General features: G+C 49.0%; 1 pseudogene; it reads right to left on the bottom strand.

Annotated features, from left to right (window-relative positions):
• The window catches only part of LOC102177053, a 50,254-nt pseudogene that overhangs the window by 9,254 nt on the left and 20,212 nt on the right, over positions 1–20,788 (bottom strand).

The raw sequence follows: 20,788 nt of genomic DNA, 5'->3' as shown, positions 1-20,788 counted from the left end.
AAGATCATCTCTTAGTGAAGACCTAAGGGTGCTTCATGTAAACCACAGTGAGTGAATTACACTCAAACAGCGTGTAAGCACTTCAGTGTGCAGCCCCCAGTCTGTGTGTTACCAAGAAATATGTGCCAGACACATGGTGTTCGCATGCAGAGGTTCGGTACCTTTTCTGTGTTTCACTTGTTGTAATGGGTTCCAGCAACCTGAATCATCACTACAAATGATCTTGGAGGGTGACGCAAGCTGTGTCCTTTTCTCCTTCAAACAGAAATGTCTGGACAACTTTGCTGAGAGATTTCTTACTCTAGCTGTGGTGCTTCTGAGCAGCATCTGCCTATGAGCACAGTCCTTGCATTGGGGCAGTTCATGCCATGCAGGGTTCACGGTTCCAGTGTGACTCTGCTGTCCTGCCCGGCGGGGCCATCTGGTCGCTGGATGCCAGGGAGGGCAGAGTCCGGCTGCAGGGAGGCTCCCTTCCGGGGTCTCTGCGATCAGTCACATGCTCTTACTGCCCTACGCCCCCGTTTCTCCTGAGCAAGACAGTCCTTTAAGATGGCATTAAGCTAGAACAAGGTTTTCTGTTTTGTTTTGTTTTGTTTTGTTTGTTTGTTTGTTTTGTACTTGGCAGATAGCATAGCTAATAGATTTTGAAATAGGTTTCTGGTTATAATGTAAATCCTGTGAGATTGCTTTTTCAACATGGTCTGTTGTAAGCCAAGTTTACACTTACCTCTCTCACTCAGGTGACAGCTTTACGGGAAGAGGTACGAGATGACAAGAGCACCATCAGGTGTGAAACCTCAACCCCTACCTCACTGTGATCCCTTTGGCTGGACCAGCTGCACACTGGGGTGCTGCACACAGCCAGCCACGAGGACATCAGGGATGCCCACAAGTAAGGGGCCTGCGTGCCTCATTGTCAGTTTCAGGAGCCCCGTGCCTCTTGTCCTGGAAGAGTTGCAAGGATGATCGTAAAGGAATCCCACTGGGTTCAGTGCCTGTGTTTAGTGGTGAACTTCAGGTGCTGGGGGAGAAGAATTCAGTGACCCCAGTGATTTTAGAAAACCTTCGTCTCTTCGGATTGACTCCTGCGGGAGATTTCTTCCTGCTCTTACTAGTGGTCTGCTCGGCCTGGGAGGCACGTTCCTGACGGTGACGGCCCCGTGCCTCTTGGGTTCGCTCTTGAGGGTCCCTTCCTTTTCCTCAGGGGTCTTCTCTCAAGAGGCTCTGGGTCCCCTCCTGTGACTGACACTGTCCTCATGCAGACCACCACCTGCTGAGCTCCCGTCCTGAGCCAGGCAGCACTCGATGGAGGACGACCTGACCAGCAGCCCTGCATGGTGACCGTCGCTCTCCTGCCATGGCTGGGGACGGTCACCCTGCGGGAGGCGTGGGGAAATGCCCAGAGCAGGGGAGCTCGCCTTCTCCTGGAGTGTTGTCACCTGCCGAGCAGTGACCCTGAGCGAGGGTCGGAGCCGCCTCTGCACCAGCTGGCCTGGAGTCAAGCCCTCCTACGCGGAGAGCTCAAGGCAGAGAATTTCAGCTTCCCGGGGTGGTTATCTGTGGCCGGGAGCCTGCGTTGCTCGTGTAGAGTGTGGTTGGTGAGGGAGACTCCACTGTCTGCTGTGAGGTTGAGGCACAGGTGTTGCTGGGTGCCCATTTCTATCAGTAGGTCTTGTGGAGGGTGTGTGTTTGCATGAAGGTGCTGGTTAAAGGTCGTTTTCTCTCCCCGAAGCTCGACAGGCTCTCGATGGCCCCAGGAACAACCCCAGCAGCAGCACCAGCGGCCAGGACTTGCTGCACAAAGCCCCGAAGAAGAAGGGCATCAAGTCCTTCATGGGAACTGACAGAAGGTTCGATGAAGTAAGTTTTCAGCTTAATGATTTTTAAAGTTGCCTTAATGGAAATTATTTTATTACACTTGTATGAGCCATGTAGTCAGGGTATCTCTTCTAAATGTGGAGATAAATTTATCTTGCAAGTTAAACTTTGCTCTTAAAGTTTTATCAGCAAATGAGTCATTAAAAAACTAGTGTCTTCACTAGTAAGATAGAGGGTGGGTTAGGTCTGTTTGTTTGTTTGTTTGTTTTTGCTATTTAAGTTTTAGCCCCCTCAAAAATATTTCATATTAAAACATTGGTTTCCGCTTAGGAATGGTGTCTGTGAGTTGTGTTTTGGGGAGCAACTGGATGCCCTTACCCTATTCTAGGGCCCGTGTGCTTTGGGGGACTGTTTCATAAGTGTATTGAAAACACAAAAAACACTAATTTCCCCTGACACACAACCATGACTCGTTCACTCCCACACTATCGTTCTTCTCTTCATCGGACCTTAAGGAGACTTGAGTTTGACAAGAAGAATCGGACACCTGAAGAAGCGTCCATTGGCTCTGTCCCAGAGTGAGACAGAACTGGTTACAGCTTGAAAATATTTCCATGGCAAATGACAGTGTGTTGTATTATATAGCAGGAGGTGATTTCTCCACGATGGGAAGTGAAACCTGCTAACTGTCAGGAGGAACACCCACCGGGGTAGGCAGGGCGGTACAGTTAGGGTCCAGTCAGGGTCCCAGTACGTGTGTTACCCCACCCTGTGTCACGCTCCTCTGTTCCCAGTTTGGGCATATCAGTCACACAGTCATCACAAATGGGGTCAAATACACATGGACAAAAGTGCAGTAGGAAACTCAGCCATTTTAAAGGGCTGGTGGCTTTTTGTTTTTGTCCTTTGTTTTAAATTCTGTCTTGTTTTCTGTCCTGTAATTTCCAAGCACGATGATAAAAGCTTTAGGAGGGCACTTTCTTGGAGGAAAACATTCAGACCAACGGACGTCCATGGCTTAGCTGCTGCATGCACAGAGACTCTGCCTGCAAGCTTTTGGGTCCTGTCCTCTCTGCCCTCACCTTCGATGCAGGCAAAGAAGATGCAGCCGGACAGTAGGTGACAGGATAGGCATAGTGCACAGCCCTGGGCTAGAATGGTGATGAGCTGGAATGGCCTGCTTCTCAGGTTACAGGTCTCTTTAGTGCCATTGCATGCCCAAGGGTCAGTGCTCTACAGTGAATCCTAACATCTGTTTGTAAACATTTAACAGTCATGTGGTTTTTTTTTTTTTTCTTTTTTTCTTTTTTTCAAATTCTTGTCTGGTTGAATATTAGCATATTCTTCCAACTAATAAAACTGAGACTCATGTGTGTTCTCAGAGCATTAGATTGACACCCATGCTTGTAGAGATGTGTGTGTGGCCGGCAGTGCTCAAGAGCTCTTTCATAAAACAGTAGGGTCACTCTCAGGCCACACAGTTGCCTCTCAACGACTCTCCACACTGGGAGGATGGCCGAGTCCATATTCAGTGACAGCAGCATCCACCTTCCTGTCCTTCCCCCGTCCTCATCTCCACCGTTGTCGGTCCCTTGCACACTGTCAGTCGATGGGGCAAAGGAAGAAGCTAAGGCCAGGAGAGGTCCTCTCCCGAGTTCAGCCAGGCAGTGTACACCATCCCGGGAGTTGTCCTTTCAAACCCAGTCCTGGTTTTCCCTCTGACAGCCACTCTGCCAGAGAACACTGCTAGTTCAGGCTGGATGCTCAGGGCCACTGTGTCCCCACTTGATGTCAAGATACATGGCCAGACAGCCTGGGCTGGGGTCAGGCTCTGTGGCTCAGGAGATGCCTTGTGCATGTGCCCAACGTCCTGACCCCCCACTGCCGCCCAGTGTCTCATCCATGACAGGGGCATCTCAGTGGCTCCTTTCTCCCTGGTTACCTGTGCCAGCCACACTGGGGGTTCCCAGAGGGAGTGTGCACTTACCCCAACGGGGCGGGGCCTGGAGGGTCTCTTTGGTGCCATTTTTTTCCCTGTTATTAGCCCTTCCCATGAGTAGATTTACAAGCTTTGCTCTCACTTGCTTTCACAGAGCAAAGTACATTTAGGTAAAGCCTGTGCTAAGCTGGGCACATTCAGTAAGGGGACTTACGGGGAAGCTGCATTGTCTCATCACCAGAACTCACTAATATGCTTTACCAGGGGTGGGGGGGACCCAGTGACTCTCTCCTTTTTTAAACAGCATTTTTCTTCCAATGAGCATGCAGCTCATTTTTACAAATCTTGACTGTAGCTTAGCTTTCAGTCGATTGAAGAGTCGAACTGCTAGCTTTTATATTTTCCATTTTCCTCATTATAAATCCAACATTTCCCTGTCAGATGCACATGGTGACGTAGACATTAGAGTTTAGATAAATCAGAAATAATGCTAGAAAGAGGTGTTGGGAATATGATGTACAGGATCTGACCTTTTACAAACCGCGTGAGATAGGCAGGGCATAAATTGTGTAACTGGGTTGTTTCTATGGCTTTTGAAGTCACAGTGCAGCAAGTGTCTGGGGCTCCTAGAATCAGAAGGGCTTGGACGGGTGGCCTTCTCCATCAGCAGCCCCTGCTGTCTTCAGCCCTCTCTGAAACCCTGGCCAGCGACTCATCAGATATGTTCCTGATGGGCCCAGGGGAAGACAGAAATCGTTGAATTGGGAGCAGCGGGTTTCTGCTAGGGGGTTATGGAGATTTCTTAGTCAACTTGGAGCGGGGGTCCAGGCTGACCCATTGGGCCCTACAGCCTGGGTTGTGATGAGAAAACAACGTCAGCGGTGATATTTCCGAGGGAGGCTGAGACTGAGTTTCTGGTTTTTTAGATCAGCCCCGTGCACGGCCCTCCCTGAAGCAGGCTGGGGAGAGTGGCCTGGCCCCCCAGGACAGCAATCGTGGGGCTCCAGGCCACCAGTGCCCAGCCGCTGACCCACAAGCAGCTGGTCCCTCCCCCCATCCAGTCTCACAGATCGAATCTTGAGGGCTGGAAGAGAGGTCCAGCAGCCTTGTGAGTCTGGAGGTCTAAGGAGAGACTGGCAGCTGCTCACCTGGAGTAGCTGTCCCCATGATGGCATTTCTGTCATCGAATGTGCCATTGCTGCTCTAGTGTGACTGCCATCCCCCCCGGGTGGCTGGGACCGTCACGTGGCAGACCCCTGGCTCGCTCTCTCTGGCTCATCCACCCTCTAGAAGTTTCCCCAGACCCTCAGTAGGAGCGGGCACTGCTGCGGGTGTGAGTGTGTGTCCCCGTGCCCCGTGTGATGTTGCATGACTAAGCGCATTAGGTTAGTGCAAGGAAGGTGTTTGCACCCTTCCTCCCACGCTCGTGGGACCAGGCAGCGTGGCAGGCATGTAGAGGCTGGATTCCACTACAGTCAGGATTTGCTCCTGCTGAGCTCTGGGGTGAGTACAGGCCAGCCTGGTCCCACGGGGGCACGGAGGCCATGCCCTGGGAGTGGAGGGTCAGTGGGTCTCTGGAGGCCAGCCGGGAGAGCCCTCAGGAGCAGAGAACGTGACCTTGGCGCCCAGCTGTCACCGCAGTGATCAGAGCACGGCCCGAGGCTCCCTCGCGTCCGTGCGCATGGGTGTCCCTCCCACAGTGGCAGTGCTACCGGCCATGCCCTGTGTGCACGTCCTCGGAGGGAGCAGAGCCCAGAGCGTCAGGGTTCACGAGGCTGCCCTGCCCTGGGCCTCTCTGTGCGGAGGCCAGCATTTCACATGGAGGTGCACCATCGTGTGGGTTTCGGCCGCCACTGAGGGGCCACCCTCCCTTGCAGGTGCTGCTCTGGGTGGTCCTCTGGTGGGTCCGGCCTGGGGGCCCAGCCCTGCTCCAGCCACTCTGAGGGCAGGAGGCTGTCTGCTCTGTCCTGTTCACATCTCAGCTAGAAAGCTGGATTGGGTTTTGAGTTTTTTACCAGCAGCTTTTAGCTATATGTCAGAATAAAGTCAGCCACAGAGTTATCGCCTTGATCTGCTTGGTCCTCCATGTTTCTCTGAATTCTCAAAGCAGCTGAAACCCAGAATGGGGCGGGGGATGTCTGGAGGGGCAGGGGCTCGGGCACCAGCCACCATCCCAGGACTGACTCATCTGTGTGTTTGTTTCCAGTTTACCCACGCTAATTATACAGGTGATTATACAGCGTCCAGAATACGACAAAAACTACATTTTTAACTGAATGCAATCTTTACTGTGTTAATATTTGTTATATGGACCAGAAGATATTTTATTACAGGGTTTTTAATTAGTGATAAATTCATGAATACCATAGAAGAAAATATTTTAGAATGTAATGTTTCTTATATTTATGTAAACTTATGACTTCATTTATATAATTACTTACTTTTTCTTGTATAATCAGGCTTAAATATCCTTTCATATCAATTCATGTTCTGATACCTGATTTTAGTCTTTCAAATGAATGTACTGCAGTGCTTGTCTGTGTAAATCCTATGAACAAATATAGGACTTTTGTAAATGATGCACTTATTGTAATTATTCCTGTTTAATTTTTAGATGTTAAGCCATGAGAGAAGGGGTTTTCCTGCGATTGTAAAATCGTCATGACACAGTGTGCATTATCCTTCCAGAATGTAACTGAGCTCTCCAACAATCACTCTGAAATGAGCAAACTTAATTTCAACCAGGTGTTTTGTGTTTTAACGACTGACCTAAACTGTACCTTTTCTAGCAAGAAATGCTTTTTGTCTGCAGCGTGAAGTGATTTAAAAGTACTGGGTGTTAAATGTGAGCTTCTAATGAAATTTGGGCTGAAAGGATGGCTAGAAGAAGACTATGAAAATCTCTCCCATAACCTGGTCTCTGTAGACCCGGATCCCTCCTCTCTGGTGAGACTCTTCGGGGACCAATTGCGATGCCCTGCACCTGCTGTGGCGCCGGTGCGTTGGATGGTGAAGGTGCCACGTCCCCTACAGACAGACAGCATAGTGCAGTCCTGACAAAGGCCTTATTTTTATGTAAATCAGGTTTTTACAGCTGTTTGTAAACATGTTTAAAGAATGGACCTAGGCATACATTTTTAGATTGTGATGACAGCCATTCTGGATTGTATAAGTAGCAAATGTAACTTTTACTTTTTCAGCGGCACATTAAAAAAGCCAACAAGAGATGCGTTCAGATCATGGTGGAATATTTATTATGCAGCTGGTATCTCGGTTGACAGAGACACCATGTCTCTTTACAGGTGGGTTCTGCCTTTAATTTACTTGTACAATTCATTGTTACCGTTCTATTTTCCTATTAATCTTTTGTGGACTTCCTGAATATGTGACAAAGTATGTACAGTCTACTTTTGAACTATTTTTATCACAGTATTATTTATTGCTTTATTTCAATAAAGTACTGAAGCAAAATTTCCCACTGCCCATAAAGAGTGCCGAGAGTAAGCTGTACTCTCACTGAGAACAAACCAGAGCTGGTAATAGGAGCCCGTGTCATCACAAGGACATTCTGTTAAGAGAAACGGATGGATACAATGGAAAGGCCAGAAGGCAGAAGCATAGGTGTCCCCAAAGGACGACCGACAGTGTGTTCATGCCCTTGGCTCTGGAGAAAAGAGGTTCCATCACTTCACCATCTGTGGGGACAGGGCCCCTGTGCTGCTGAGGCATGGGCAGCAGGCCGAGGGTGGGAACAAAGTGCAGGTGTCAAGGCTCACCGTCGGTCCCAGGGTGGGGTGGCCGACAGCAACCCTGACGTGGACCCGAATGATGTATTAGGGAGTGTGCGTGTGCACGCTTGTGTGTGGGAGCTTTTCATGATATTTTAGTCAACAGTCTTTATTATTCATATATCCATAGAAACAACATTGTAGCAAGGGGAAGTGGGAGGGAGATTCAAGAGGGACAGGACACATGTACGCCTATGGCTAATTCATGTTGATGTATGGCAGAAATCAGACCAATATTGCACAGCAATTATCCTTAAGTTAAAAAGAACACAGCAAGGTGGTCAGGAAAGTATGAAAAAATGATTTATCATAGAGATTTATCCTACACTCCGTGTTCATCTGGGAGCAGGCTGTCCACCATCATCAGGCCTTCCCTCCAGCATCAGGCCATCCCCCAGCATCAGACACTAGTCCAGCATCAGGCCATCCCCAGGCATCAGACGTTCCTCCTAGCATCAGGCCCTAGTCCAGCATCAGACATTTCCCGAGCGTCAGACCCTCCTCCAGCCTCAGACCCTTCCCCAGTATCAGGCCCCCCACCTCCAGTATGAGGTGTGGCAGCCCTACTTGTCTGACGGTCCTGAACACACTCAGGCAGCCCCAGAGCAGCAGGACAATAGCTCTTGCAGGAGGTGCATCTTCAGGAATCACCTGCAGAGCAGCAGCAGCTGTTGTTGCTGTTGTTGTTGTTGTTATTGTTGTTGTTGTTGTTGTTGTTTTCAGGTCAAGCAGAGGCAAAGAAGAGGCACTTGTAGAGGCGGCAGTGGAGGCTGTGGGCACATTCCCCAGCTCTGCTTCCTCCCAGTGGGGGCTTTGATCTCCTGCTCTCTCACTGGCCCCAGGGCTGTCCCCTTCCAGAATCATGGTCTCCTCGATATCTCAAGCCCAAGTACTGAGTTTTGTCCCAGTCTGGCGTGTCAGAGGGCTGGGAACACCCAAGCTCAAGGGCTGAAAGGATCCAGGTGGGACAGCCGGGCCCCAGCGGGTGGGAGGGCAGGGGATGAGGCTGGCCGCCCACAGAGGGCCCTGCAGCAGCACTGGAAGGAGAGCAATGATGACAGCTCACTCAGGGATGCTGCCCAGCCTAGCACTCAGAGATGTTACCACCAGCAGTTTCGTGGATGCAGGAAGTCCGGTGAATGACACCACTCCACTCGGGCTGTGTGGGTGGGCACTAGTGACCATGGCCTCAGTTTTCATTCCTGTTCCAACTGTCCCTCCAAGGGCTGATGGGCTCCTCTTCTGAATGGCACAGATATTTTCTTTATGTGGGTGATCGCATCCAGGCTTGTTTCTGTCGGCACTGTTGTCGCTCATCATGTGGTTTCCTCCTTACAACCTGTGCTTGCTGCTCTTCCAGTTTGACTTAGGAGCAGCCCCTATTTTCTGCATTTCCTAGTTGTCAGCGTTCACTGGGGCTTTCCAGGTGGTGCTAGCGGTGAAGATCCCGCTTGCCATTGCAACAGATAATGAGAGATGTGGGTTCGATCCCTTGGTCGAGAAGGTACCCTGGAGGAGGGCATGGTAACCCACCCCAGTATTCTTGCCTGGAGTGGACAGAGGAGCTAGTGGGCTACAGTCCCTGGGTCGCAAAGAGTCATACACGAGTGAAGCACTTTAGCACATACTCAGGCTTTAGTTAAGTTGCTCAGGTGTGTCCGACTCTTTGCCACTCCACGGACTGCAGCACTCCAGGCTTTCCTGTCATTCACTATCTCCTGGAGTTTGCTCCAACTCATGTCCATTGAATCAGTGATGCCGTAGAACCACCTCATTCCTGTTGCATCCACCAGAGAGGTGGCTGGGGCTTGGCAAAGTGCCTGGGCCCACTACGTGGGTGTGAACCTGCCCTCACCACTCCCTAACCATGTGTCCTCCTCTGTAAATTGGAAGGTGGCAGCACCTGCTTCCTAAGGGGCACACACAGCATCTGATGTATAATTAATGTACCATCCATGTCAGCGTTGTATTTATTAATAATAGGGATAGCATTTAATCACCTTCTCCTTTTTCTCTCTTGTCACCTAACTGTGCTCCAGACCACATCTGTTTTACTTACCCCTGGAAATCCCACACCCAGCACAAACAAGACACTCAACAAATTTGTGGCTGAAGAGGAAGGGACATACCCTATCCTCAAGGAGATGAAGCTGAGCGAGACGGGGGCCTGATGATAACCCTGTGTGATGAGGAAACCCCAGGAGGACCTGTGTGGCTGTGGGGTGGGGTGTGGTGGGGGGCATGGGCAGAACCCCTGATGAGCTCCTGTGGATGCGGAAAGTGGCAGGAAGGAGGGGGTCTGTTCCTTGTGGGGTGTCCACAGATTTTACCTCACCCTTCACTGATGAGCACTTAGGCCGTTTCCAAACACGTGTCACTATTCTGGAGGAAACAATCATTGCCCAGCTCCTACTCAATCAATTTCGTAGAATATGTTTCTAGCATTGGAGTATAAACATCTGTTTTATTCATTCCATGCCCCGTTCATCCACCCATGCAGCCAGCCATATGTTCATTCATCCATCCACTCACTAACCCATCCATCTACCCACTCACTAATCCATCCATCCATCCACCCATCCACTCATTAACTCATCCGATCATCTCGGACCCACCAAGAAGACAGATGCCTCCTCCACTCCTGCTCCCAGGAGGACCCCCAGCGTGAGTGACAGAAGCCTCGTGGGGACAACGGGGGAGACACAGAAGGGACATGCCAGCAGGCCTTCCTCCCTCTGAACAGTGAAGCACCCACCTAGTCGTAACCCCTCCTTGCGGGGGTGTCCAGGCTGGCCCTTTTCCTTTTTGCTAAACAAGCAGCTGATGGAGGACTTGATGCCCTTCTTCTTCGGGGCTTTGTGCAGCATGTCTTGGTTGCTGGTGCTGCTGCTGGGTTTGCTCCTGGGGCTGTACTGACAGCCTGTCGAGCTTCGGGGAGAGAAAACGACTGTTATCCAGTGCCCTTGTGCAAACACACAGCCTCCACAAGATCTACTGGTAGATACGGGAACCCAGAAACACTTGGGCCTCAACCTCGCAGCAGAGAGTGGAGTCTCCTTCACCAGCCACACTCTACATGAGCAACACAGTCTCCCGGCCACAGACAACCACCGCGGGAAGCTGAGATTCCCTGCCTCGAGCTCTCCCCTGAGGAGGGCTTGACTCCAGGTCAGCTGGAGCAGAGGAGGCTCCAACCCTTCCTTAGGGTCACTGCTCGGCAGATGAGGACGCTCCAGGAGAAGGCAAGCTCCCCTCCTCTGGGCAATTCCCCCGGCATCCCACAGGGTGACCGTTCCCGGCCCTGGCAGGAGAGTGACGGTCACCGTGCAGAGCTGCTGGTCAGGTAACCACACGTGCCCTCCATCGAGTGCTGCCTGGTTTAGGACAGGAGCTCAGCATGTGGTGGTCTGAGTGAGGACAGTGTCAGTCACAGGAGGGGACAGTCTCTTGAGAGAAGACCCCTGAGGAAAAGGGAGGGACCCTCAAGAGTGAACCCAAGAGGCACGTGGCCTTCACCGTCAGAAATGTACCCCAGGCCAGGCAGACCGCTAGCAAGAGCAGGAAGAATGTTCCCACAGGATTCAATCCAAAGAAACAGAAGTTTTCTAAAATAACTGTGGTTACTGAGCTCTTCTCCCCCAGCATCTGAAGTTCACCACTAAACACAGGCACCAAACCCAGTGGGATTCCTTTATGATCATCCTTGCAACTCTTCCAAGAAAAGAGGCACAGTGCTCCTAAAACTGACGACATGCAAGCAGGCCCCTTACTTGTGGGCCTCCCTGATGTCCTCGTGGGTGGCCATGTGCAGAGCCCCCATGTGCAGCTGGTCCAGTCGAAGGGACTGCAGAGAGGCAAGGGTCAAGGTCTCACATTTGTTGTTTCTCTTGCCATCTCGTACCTCTTCCATAAAGCTGGCAGCTGAATGAGAGGTAAGTTTAAAATTGGCTAACAATAGACTGTTGAAAAGGGCAATCTTAGGAGCTTTACATTATAACCAGAAACTTATTTGAAAATCTATTAGCTATGCTTTCCCTCAAGTACAAAAATACAAAAAACAAAAAAACAAAAAACAAAACAAAAAAAAACAAACCCTTATTCTAGCTTAATTCCATCTTAAAGGACTGTCTTACTCAAGAGATGCGGGACCATGGGGCAGGGAGAGCACCTGACTAAGCACAGAGACCCTGGACGGGAGACTCCCTGCAGCCGGGCTCCACCCTCCCTGGAATCCAGCAACCAGATGGCCCCACCAGGCAGGACAGCAGAGTGACACTGGCACTGTGAACCCTGCATGATGGCATGAACTGCCCTGATGAAACAATTGTGCTCATCACAAGATGCTACTCAGAAGCACCACTTGCAAGAGAAAGAAACCTCTCAGCAAAGTTGTCCAGATCTTTCTGTTTGAAGGAGAAAAGGACACAGCTTCTATCACCACCCAAAATAATTTGTAGTGATGATGCAGGTTACTGGAACCCATGACAACAAGTGAAACACAGAAAAGGTACCTAACCCCTCCCTGTGAACACCATGTGTCTGGCTCATATTTCTCAGTAACATACATACTGGGGGCTACACATTGAAGTCTTACACGCTGTTCAAGTATAATTTGCTCAGTGTGGTTTACATAAAGCACCTCTAGGTCTTCACTAAGAGATGATCTTGTATCAACCTAGAGTGGTGGGATGCAGAGGAAGATGGGAGGGAGGTTCAAAAGAGAGGGGATATATGGGTACCTATGGCTTATTCCTGTTGAGGTTTGACAGAAAAGAACAAAATTCTATAAAGCAATTATCCTTCAATTAAAAAATAAACTAATTTAAAAAAAAAAAAGAAAAAGATGATCTCTCCTGGACTCCCACCTTTTCCATTGGTCCTGGGTGTGAGGACAGGAAAGACAGTGGAGGCAACAGTGTGGGGAACAGATAATCCCCTTCAGGGTCCAGACAGGTCTCAGTTATACATTTGTGTGTGTGGTTAAGCCTGGGAAAGTTTTAGAAAACATGCATGGCAAGTATTTTTATAAAAATGAGTGTGTTGTTTTAACCAACTAACCTGTGCCTTTTTAATGGGATTCTGTGGAACAATACTGATCCACTGCAGCCCCACAGGAGCTTGGTGACAACAAAGTAACTTAGTGCAAAATACAGCTGAACTCGTTTAACAGCAGCTGGATAAATTGTGCACCCTCTCCTGATCTCTAACAGCAACCCTCAGAAAACAGAAGGCTAGAAATTATCCACATGGAACTGAACAGGGATCAATCTCAAATTCCCGTTAAATAAGCATTTAAAAAAATCAGAAAACAACAAAGAACAAAGCATGGAAGTGACACACCTGGGTTGACTATGGACTCAATGACTATGCCTCAAAGTTGGGGACCGCGGCCACGCCCCTTCCCCCAGGCCTCCTCCTGAGGAAGGCCTCTGGGTCCCAAGCTTGGCCGCCCTCCCTCAGGATGGGAGCCACCCCACTAGGTGCCCACATGTCCTCACTTAACAGGAGGGCAAAGCAGGCCACACAACAGACAAGCGGCACACCCAGGTCACCAACCCTATGGTGACAGAGCTGCTCTGCTGTGCCCAGCAGAAAGGCTCCTGGGCACTGAGCTGCCTGAACTGGAGCACGGCTGCCCCAGTCCTGAGGGAAGGCCCCAGGAGTGCTCAATCAGTGGGCTGGGAGTAGGAGAGGGACAAGGAAGGCCAGCCCTCAGGGCACTGGACTCCAACAACAGGGGCTCATCCAAGTGACCCGAGGGGAGAGGCAGGGAGCTCCCTCCTGCTGCTCCCTCCATCAGTGATGCTGTGATGGACACGAGAGCCTCTCCAGGAAAGCGGGCTGGATGGCACCATGGTTAAGTGTCCAGGCTCTAATAAGACCAGTCTGCACCACACTGCTGGGTGTGTGAGCTTGGGCAGAGTGCCCGACCTCTCTAAGCCTCAGTGTCCATGTCTGCTGAATGGGGATAACAGCAGCCTGAACCTCACATGGGTGTCTGTGGGATTAGACAAAAGGCTTGGAAAGCACTCGACATGGTGCCCAGTGCACAGAGTCTCCTGCACACTCCTACCCACCATCATTAAATTGGCTTCCTGCAAATCTAACATCTGTGGCTTTGATTCAGTCATTTCTTATAAGAAAACACTAAGCAGAGATTCCATGGTGGTCCAGAGGTTAAGACTTGGCACTTTCACTGTCAGGACACTGGTCTGATCCCTGGTTGGGGAACTAGGATCCCATAAGCTGTGCAGCATGTAAAGAAAAATTTAAAAATAATAAATAATAATGTGTCTATTGTAAATAAGCATGAGATGATTCAAAGGTAAACAAATGGCAGAAAGGCAAAGTGTTACAATTGTCCCAATGAATGACCTATTTCCAACAGAGCCATCAGCATATTTTAAGTGGTGGGTGAGTTTCATTACTTCCATTAAAACGTCAATTATTCACCAGTACATAAGCAAAGAGTGTTCATTCATGTTAAACGTTAAGGACTCTTTAATACTTCACAGAGAAAAAAGGCATGCTAAATTACTGAATACTTTACTTTTTAACGCTGCTTCCTTAAATCACTAGGCTGATAGATGCATGCACAGATGTGAAGAGAAACCAGATTTATTGTTAATTTGAAGTTAAAAATTAAAAAAAATCATTATAGGCAAATACAGTAAAGCAAAATGATGGCAAACATATAAGTGAGATGAAGATTTAGAGAACATGTGACTGGTAATAGAACTTTTTTTTTTTTTGGACCACAGAAGTTAAATAAGCTATTGAATATTTACTAGAGAAACACTATAAATTATTACTCAGGAAGATACAATTCTATTACAACATCATGATTTATTAAAGCACAGCATTCTGTACAACAAAGGGCCTTAACAGTTGTCTATTCTCAGCCAAACTTCTCTATATGTTAGTTTCTCTTAATAAAAACCATGTTATACTTTAAATTAGTAATTTAACTGATGAGGACGTTACCATAATACCTATTTTAACCTTGAACAAATCTAACCACCTATTGGACATTAATGTAAAATCATGACAAACTATTTTAACATTGAACAAATCTAACCACCTATTTGACATTAATGTGAAATCCTGACATATAATTTGATTTAAAACTTCTCAAAATAAATTCATTAAAGCAGGTTCCCTGTGAAAATATGCAAGAATAAAAGCTTGCATAATAGCAGGTGCAGTCTTTACATTTTATTAACCATAGAAGATAGCTTTTAAAAGAAACATTAACTGTGCAAAAGCTGATGTGATTTACAGTCTTAAATACAAGCACCAACATAGAAATGATATTGTGTCAAAAGTCCATTAATTCTACACTTAAGAGGATCATTTCTTTATATAAGGATAATCTCATTTATGAATTACACATGATATGTAGTTTAGGATCCATCTACATTATGCTTGTAACTGCAGGCTGCTGCTGCTGCTGCTGCTAAGTCGCTTCAGTTGTGTCTGACTCTGTGTGACCCCATAGAGAGCAGCCCACCAGGTTCCTCCATCCCTGGGATTCTCCAAGCAAGAAAGAACCCTGGAATGGGTCGCCATTTCCTTCTCCAATGCATGAAAGCGAAAAGGAAAAGTGAAGTCACTCAGTCGTGTCCCGACTCTTTGTGACCCCATGGATTGCAGTCTCCCAGACTCCTCTATCCATGAGATTTTTCAGGCAAGAGTACTGGAGTGGGTTGCTTTGCCTTCTACTCTAACTGCATAGTGATACCCTAATTCAAACTTACTGCTATGGGGAAAAACATTTAATGAGATATGAAGACAAAGCACAAACTCGACTAAAGGGACACACGCTGTGGACCATAGCACTGCTATGACCAGAGCAAGTGGGAGGTTGGGGGAGAGGAGATGGATGTGTAAACTACAGCCTCGGGGGCGGGGGGTGGGAGGGGAGGAGGGGAGGCTCGGGTCTGGATTGACGAAGACTAAACAGAGATCCAACCAGTCCACCCTAAAGGAGATCAGTCCTGGGATTCATTGGAAGGACTGATGCTGAAGCTGAAACTCCAATACTTTGGCTGCCTCATGCGAAGAGCTGACCCATTGGAAAAGACCCTGATGCTGGGAGGGATTGGGGGCAGGAGGAAAAGGGGACGACAGTGGATGAGATGGCTAGACGGCATCTCTGACTCGATGGACATGAATTTGAGTGAACTCTGGGAGTTGGTGATGGACAGGGAGGCCTGGGGTGCTGTGATTCATGGGGTCACAAAGAGTCAGATATGACTGAGCGACTGAACTGAACTGAACTGAACTAAACAGACAACAGGATGAGACAGGAAATCAAAACCAATGAGGAAAGCAGACAAACCATCAGAGAACTCCAACAACAAGGAAAACATATACAGAACTGTTCTTTTACAAATACTCAGAAAGAAATCAAGAAAGAAACCACAGAGAAATGGTCAAATAATTTTAAATATCAGCTAATTAGCCAATGATGCAAATTATAAAAACAGTGTGTCAAAAGATCACAAAATTGACTAGTTAACATTTCACATGCATCTAAAATGATTCACAGTTAATTTAATTATATGCTGACTAACAATGCAGCTAACATGAAATGGGTGGTAACCGAAAAAAGTGATAATACAAATCCAGTTACAAAGCAGAGTGTTGTACACATGATTTCATGGGGTTAAATAGCAATGCACTCACAAAACCTAAGCTAAACATGCAAGAAAGCTGGAACATGAGCTTTAGAGCCACACACTCTGTCACCAAAAGCCCTAGGTCGTCATCCCATTTTTAGACTCAGAAGAGTGAGGAAGCCGGACTTCTTCCTGGGGCCCTGGGGTACCAGGCTTTTAACCTGGTTTCACACGCAGAGCTGGCCTGAGCATGCAGCCAGGCCCATCAGCAAGCTGACCAGTTTAGATTCTTGGTTTTGTTCCCACCGCATGCCCTGCACCCTGCAGCCAGGCATCCCCAATGGAAAATGTGCTGCATGTTTTTCACACACCATGAGAGCTGCCTTTGATTACTTTCACAAAGCTGTCTGCTCCCCGAGAACAGAAACTTCCCTGCAGCTGCTATGCCCAGCACAGGCCAGGCCCAATATTACAGAGGCAGGCTCTGGCTGAGTTCATGATGACACACAAAGCTAGCGGTCCAAATATCATGACATTTGTCTCTGTGTGATTATGGAATGATTAAAGACTAAGCAGTTTTAAAAGAATTTAGACCTCTGAGTGTAGCAAATGTACCTGAGTTTCTCCTGGGTAAAAAGAGAAAAAACTAAGAGGGATGTGGCAGGGAGGAGGCAGACACATACCAGAGTCATGATGCCCAGCTTGTCTACTTCCCACACCGGGCTGTGGCGCCTCCTTTGGGGCATGGAGCACACACTGCTGGGTGGGCAGGAGCCAGCAAGCGAGGAGGTGGGATACAAGTTGAGGGAGTTTAAGGATTTAAAATGAAGGAGGTTGCCTAAGCTCCCCCCGCCCACCCTGCTCTCAGTCTCCTCGACTCGCTGCTCCGTATTCTCCTTCTTGGATCAACCTAAGATAGAATAAAACCCGTCACGTGCCTTTGTCAGCAGAGAAATCTGTCTGGATAACATATTTGGGCTGGCATTCTGTAACACGATTAGCAAATTCCAGGAACAGCTGCTCAGCAAAATGCTTCGACTTTCCCTCTTTTTAATTTCCTCAAACTTAGAATAACTTATCATTGAGTCTTACAAACTGGCCCCTGATCATTCACGTTTGATTTGACTTATTTACTCTAACATTCTGATGGGGCAGCAACTCCTGGGTGGCGACTCTCTCCCTGTGAGGAGATACCTCAAGTTGATAACCTTTACCTTCCCTTCCCTCTTAGGGCAGAGATGCATGTCAGTGCCTCAAGTCTTTTCCACTAGAAATCAGGAACTCTGTACAATCGAAACATTGATTCATGAACAAGCTGGAGTTTCTAAACACAAGTCTCCAGACCAGATGAAGTGCCTAGTTGATTTTTTTTTTTTTCTTAAGGTTGTATATGTACAAACTCATCACTTGATAAAGTTCTCCACCGGCTTTATGTGAGTTTCTGGATGCACATGTCAATGTGCTGCATTAGCCGAGAATTCACGGTTACTGCTCTTCTCCCCTAATGTGTCATGGATGACTTTATATAGCAGTTTAAATATACAATTATGCATTTAAAATGATTTTCTAAATAAAATACAAGATTCTTGCAGGTTGTAACCTCTCCAGTTTCACTTCTACTTCTATGTCCTAAAAGTTCTTCACTGGTGATAACAAGTTGATGGAGAGAATTTACCATTTACATCAAGTCAACTTGTTGCATAAGGAAAAATCACTTTTACCTAACAACTTGCTGTAAAAATAAAAACATTAATATATAACTGTTCCGTATTTCCTGTGGAGATGGAGAAAGACCATCTTTCTGAGCTTGTCTGTGCTCAAGCATGGCCCATAAAGCAGTCTGTCTCAGCGTCAAATGTGCAGGCGGCACCACCTGTATTTGCTGGTTGTGCCATTCAGGCCCTGCCTTTCCCCCAAGGACCCCGTGCTAGGCAAACAGGAACGGGCACGTTGGCCTGGGCTGGCGTGATGAGAAGAGTCTGAGCAGCAGCTCTATCTGTGCAGGGTCACCAGCCTGCTGCCACTCTGGATGTGGACTCCGGACAGGGGCACGGCTATGTGGGTGTGGCATCAGGCAGGCCTTGGGGCCCACAGCCACCCGGCTGCACCCAGACCCAAGGCCCCATGCTCACCACAAGGCTGGTCTTTTGATTCTATCATGTTTTGTAAACTGTTATAACTGCCAAGGCGGTGTCTAAAGAAAGTATCTTAAACATATTTATGAGTTGAGAAAAACTCAAACACATGTCCTTGGGCTACTGTCTTACAACAAGCCAATATTCACACTGTATTAAGTTAAAAAGGAAAATGCAGACTTGAGTGGGAATTTTTCCAACCCAAAAACCCCAGCTTTTCTGTTCCAAGTGGCTTTTCACCAGAACGTGGGAGTCTCCGAGGGACACACGAGGGTGAACTCTCAGTGCTGGAAGGTGCACGGGCTGCAGGGGACACTGCCTCAGCACCTCACCCACCTTAGGGCTCAGAGATGGGGAGGGACACCCCATAATGCCCCCCCCCAGAGTGCTGACACCACACTGTGGACCAAATGCCCTGGCTGACTGAGCTTTATAATCAAGGGCAATCTTGGAACTGAAAATTCTTGAAGCAGACCTGAAGTCAGTTTTCTTACTGTGGAACACTCAGGCTTCTCTAAGGAGAAGACAGCTCCTCAGAGAAACCGAGTTTCCGGGGAGCTGGGATCAGGTGCACCCACTGGATCTCTTTGTTGATGGCGTTCAGCTGCTCCCGAGGCATCACAGTCAGAGTCTCGGCATTGGCCTGCCTGCTGGGCGACAGTTGAGTGGCCGAGCTGAAGAGAGTGACCCTGTCGTCGCTCGTCACTCGACACGCCCTCGTCACTCTTGAATGCCTGGGCCACGTTGACCAGCACACTGGCTTGCTGCACACTCCCAGTCCTGTTCCTTCAGGGTCTGCACCTGGGCACGAGAGGACCATGTCTCATCAGCAACATTTAGAGCAGCTCAAGTCTATCAGGAACTGAACACAATTTTACATGGAAGCCCTAACTGGATAAATGGGCCATGCTTATGAGACACTGCCATATCTTACGCGAGCAGTAATGAACAAAGGGGCAGGAGGAGAATCCAGTTCCTAGATGGCCTGGTGACATTCAGGTCTTAGCGTGGATGGAAGGCACTCCTATGAGGTTGTTCACAAGGGTGGGCTGATGGAGGCAGAGACAAAAACTGAAAATTTAAAAAAAAAAAATACATCCATGCCTCCATCAGCCAGGCTGAAGGAAAATAAGAGAAAATAACCCTTCAGCTTCACAGCCACTGGGTCCCCCTCACTGGTCATTACTGGTACCAGTTCACCAAGGAGTACTGTCCTCATAGATTCCCAGCCCTCCGTTTCCCAGGCTGGTCTGAACACCCACAGACAGGAGAGAGCAGGGGCAGTCAGGGGATGGGAAGGCCAGCCCCTCACGGCTCTCCTCTTGGGTCACAGGCCCTTGGGTTGTTTTGGGGGATGGCTCCTTGCACCGCAAGTGTGACTCTGTCATCAGAGACACACAGGAGAGTGCCCATGGGGCCCTGTGCTGCCCTCCTGCTCTCACACCTCACATCCTTCCCTCTGTAGTTCTCCCCGTAGTTCTCCCCCTGCCCCACTGTCACCCAGGTCCTGCCTTCTTTTCCCAGACATGACTTCAAAGCAACCGAGGGGCAGCCACGAGGTTCTGCCTTGCCGGTCCCCTCTCCCCTGTGGCCAATGCCCTCACCCCCTGTCTTTGTCACGACCCTTCTCCAGAGCTGGCCTACCCCCTTCGTTGGCTTAAGAACCACCTGCCATCATTCCTGCTCTGCTCCAGTGAACCAGCTGCCTATGGGTTCACTCCCATCAGCCTGGTCAGCATGTCCTCTCCCTTCTCTCGCCTTCAAATTGCACAAGGGGAACCAGCAGATTCCTCCTCCAGGGCTCCCTGTAGCGCCTACTGTGGGTCTCTGAAAGTTCCCTGGGAGCGGCCTATACTGCCCCCCTCCCCACCCAGTGCCCAGCCCTCTGCAAGCAGGCGGTGTGCCCTCCCTCACAAGACAGCTCCCTGGGGGCTCGAAGATCCCATGTTACCAAGCCCCCTCCTCTCCTTGCCCTCCCCTAAGACCCCTCAGTATGTCTCTCCCTGGGCTCCAGGCCCCGCCCTCCCTGGGGTTATTGCTCAGTCCCTTGTGCCCCTTCTCAACTTTGGAATGTGGGGTGCCCCACGGCTCTACCCTTGCACCCCATCTGTCTCCACCGGCACCTGCCTGGTGACTTTACCGTGCTCATGCCTTTAAATGCCATCTATATGCCCACAACCCCAGGTCCACCCTGAGCTGAGTGAATCCTCTCCTGGATGCAGACTGGAATACTCAGCTGCTCTCCTGACAAGTCCCCTGGACACACCATGGGCTTGTCCACCTCAACAGGGCTCTTAGCTCCCCACCCTGGCAGCCTTCCTCACCTCAGGAAATAGGCTCTGGCCTCGAGATGCTCACGCCTGAGCCTGAGGTCCTCCCTAATGCAGGCCGCTCTCTCCCTTGTCCCCACTTATTGACACTACCCTTTTTCTATCTCCAAGTGGCTACTTCTCTTCCTGCCTTCGGGTCTCTGGTTCAAGGTCACCC

This window comes from Capra hircus, chromosome 6 (assembly GCF_001704415.2).
Source record: "Capra hircus breed San Clemente chromosome 6, ASM170441v1, whole genome shotgun sequence".
Lineage (NCBI taxonomy): Eukaryota > Metazoa > Chordata > Mammalia > Artiodactyla > Bovidae > Capra > Capra hircus.
Note: the sequence above shows the minus strand (reverse complement) of the source record. Positions and strands in the feature narration are given on the sequence as shown.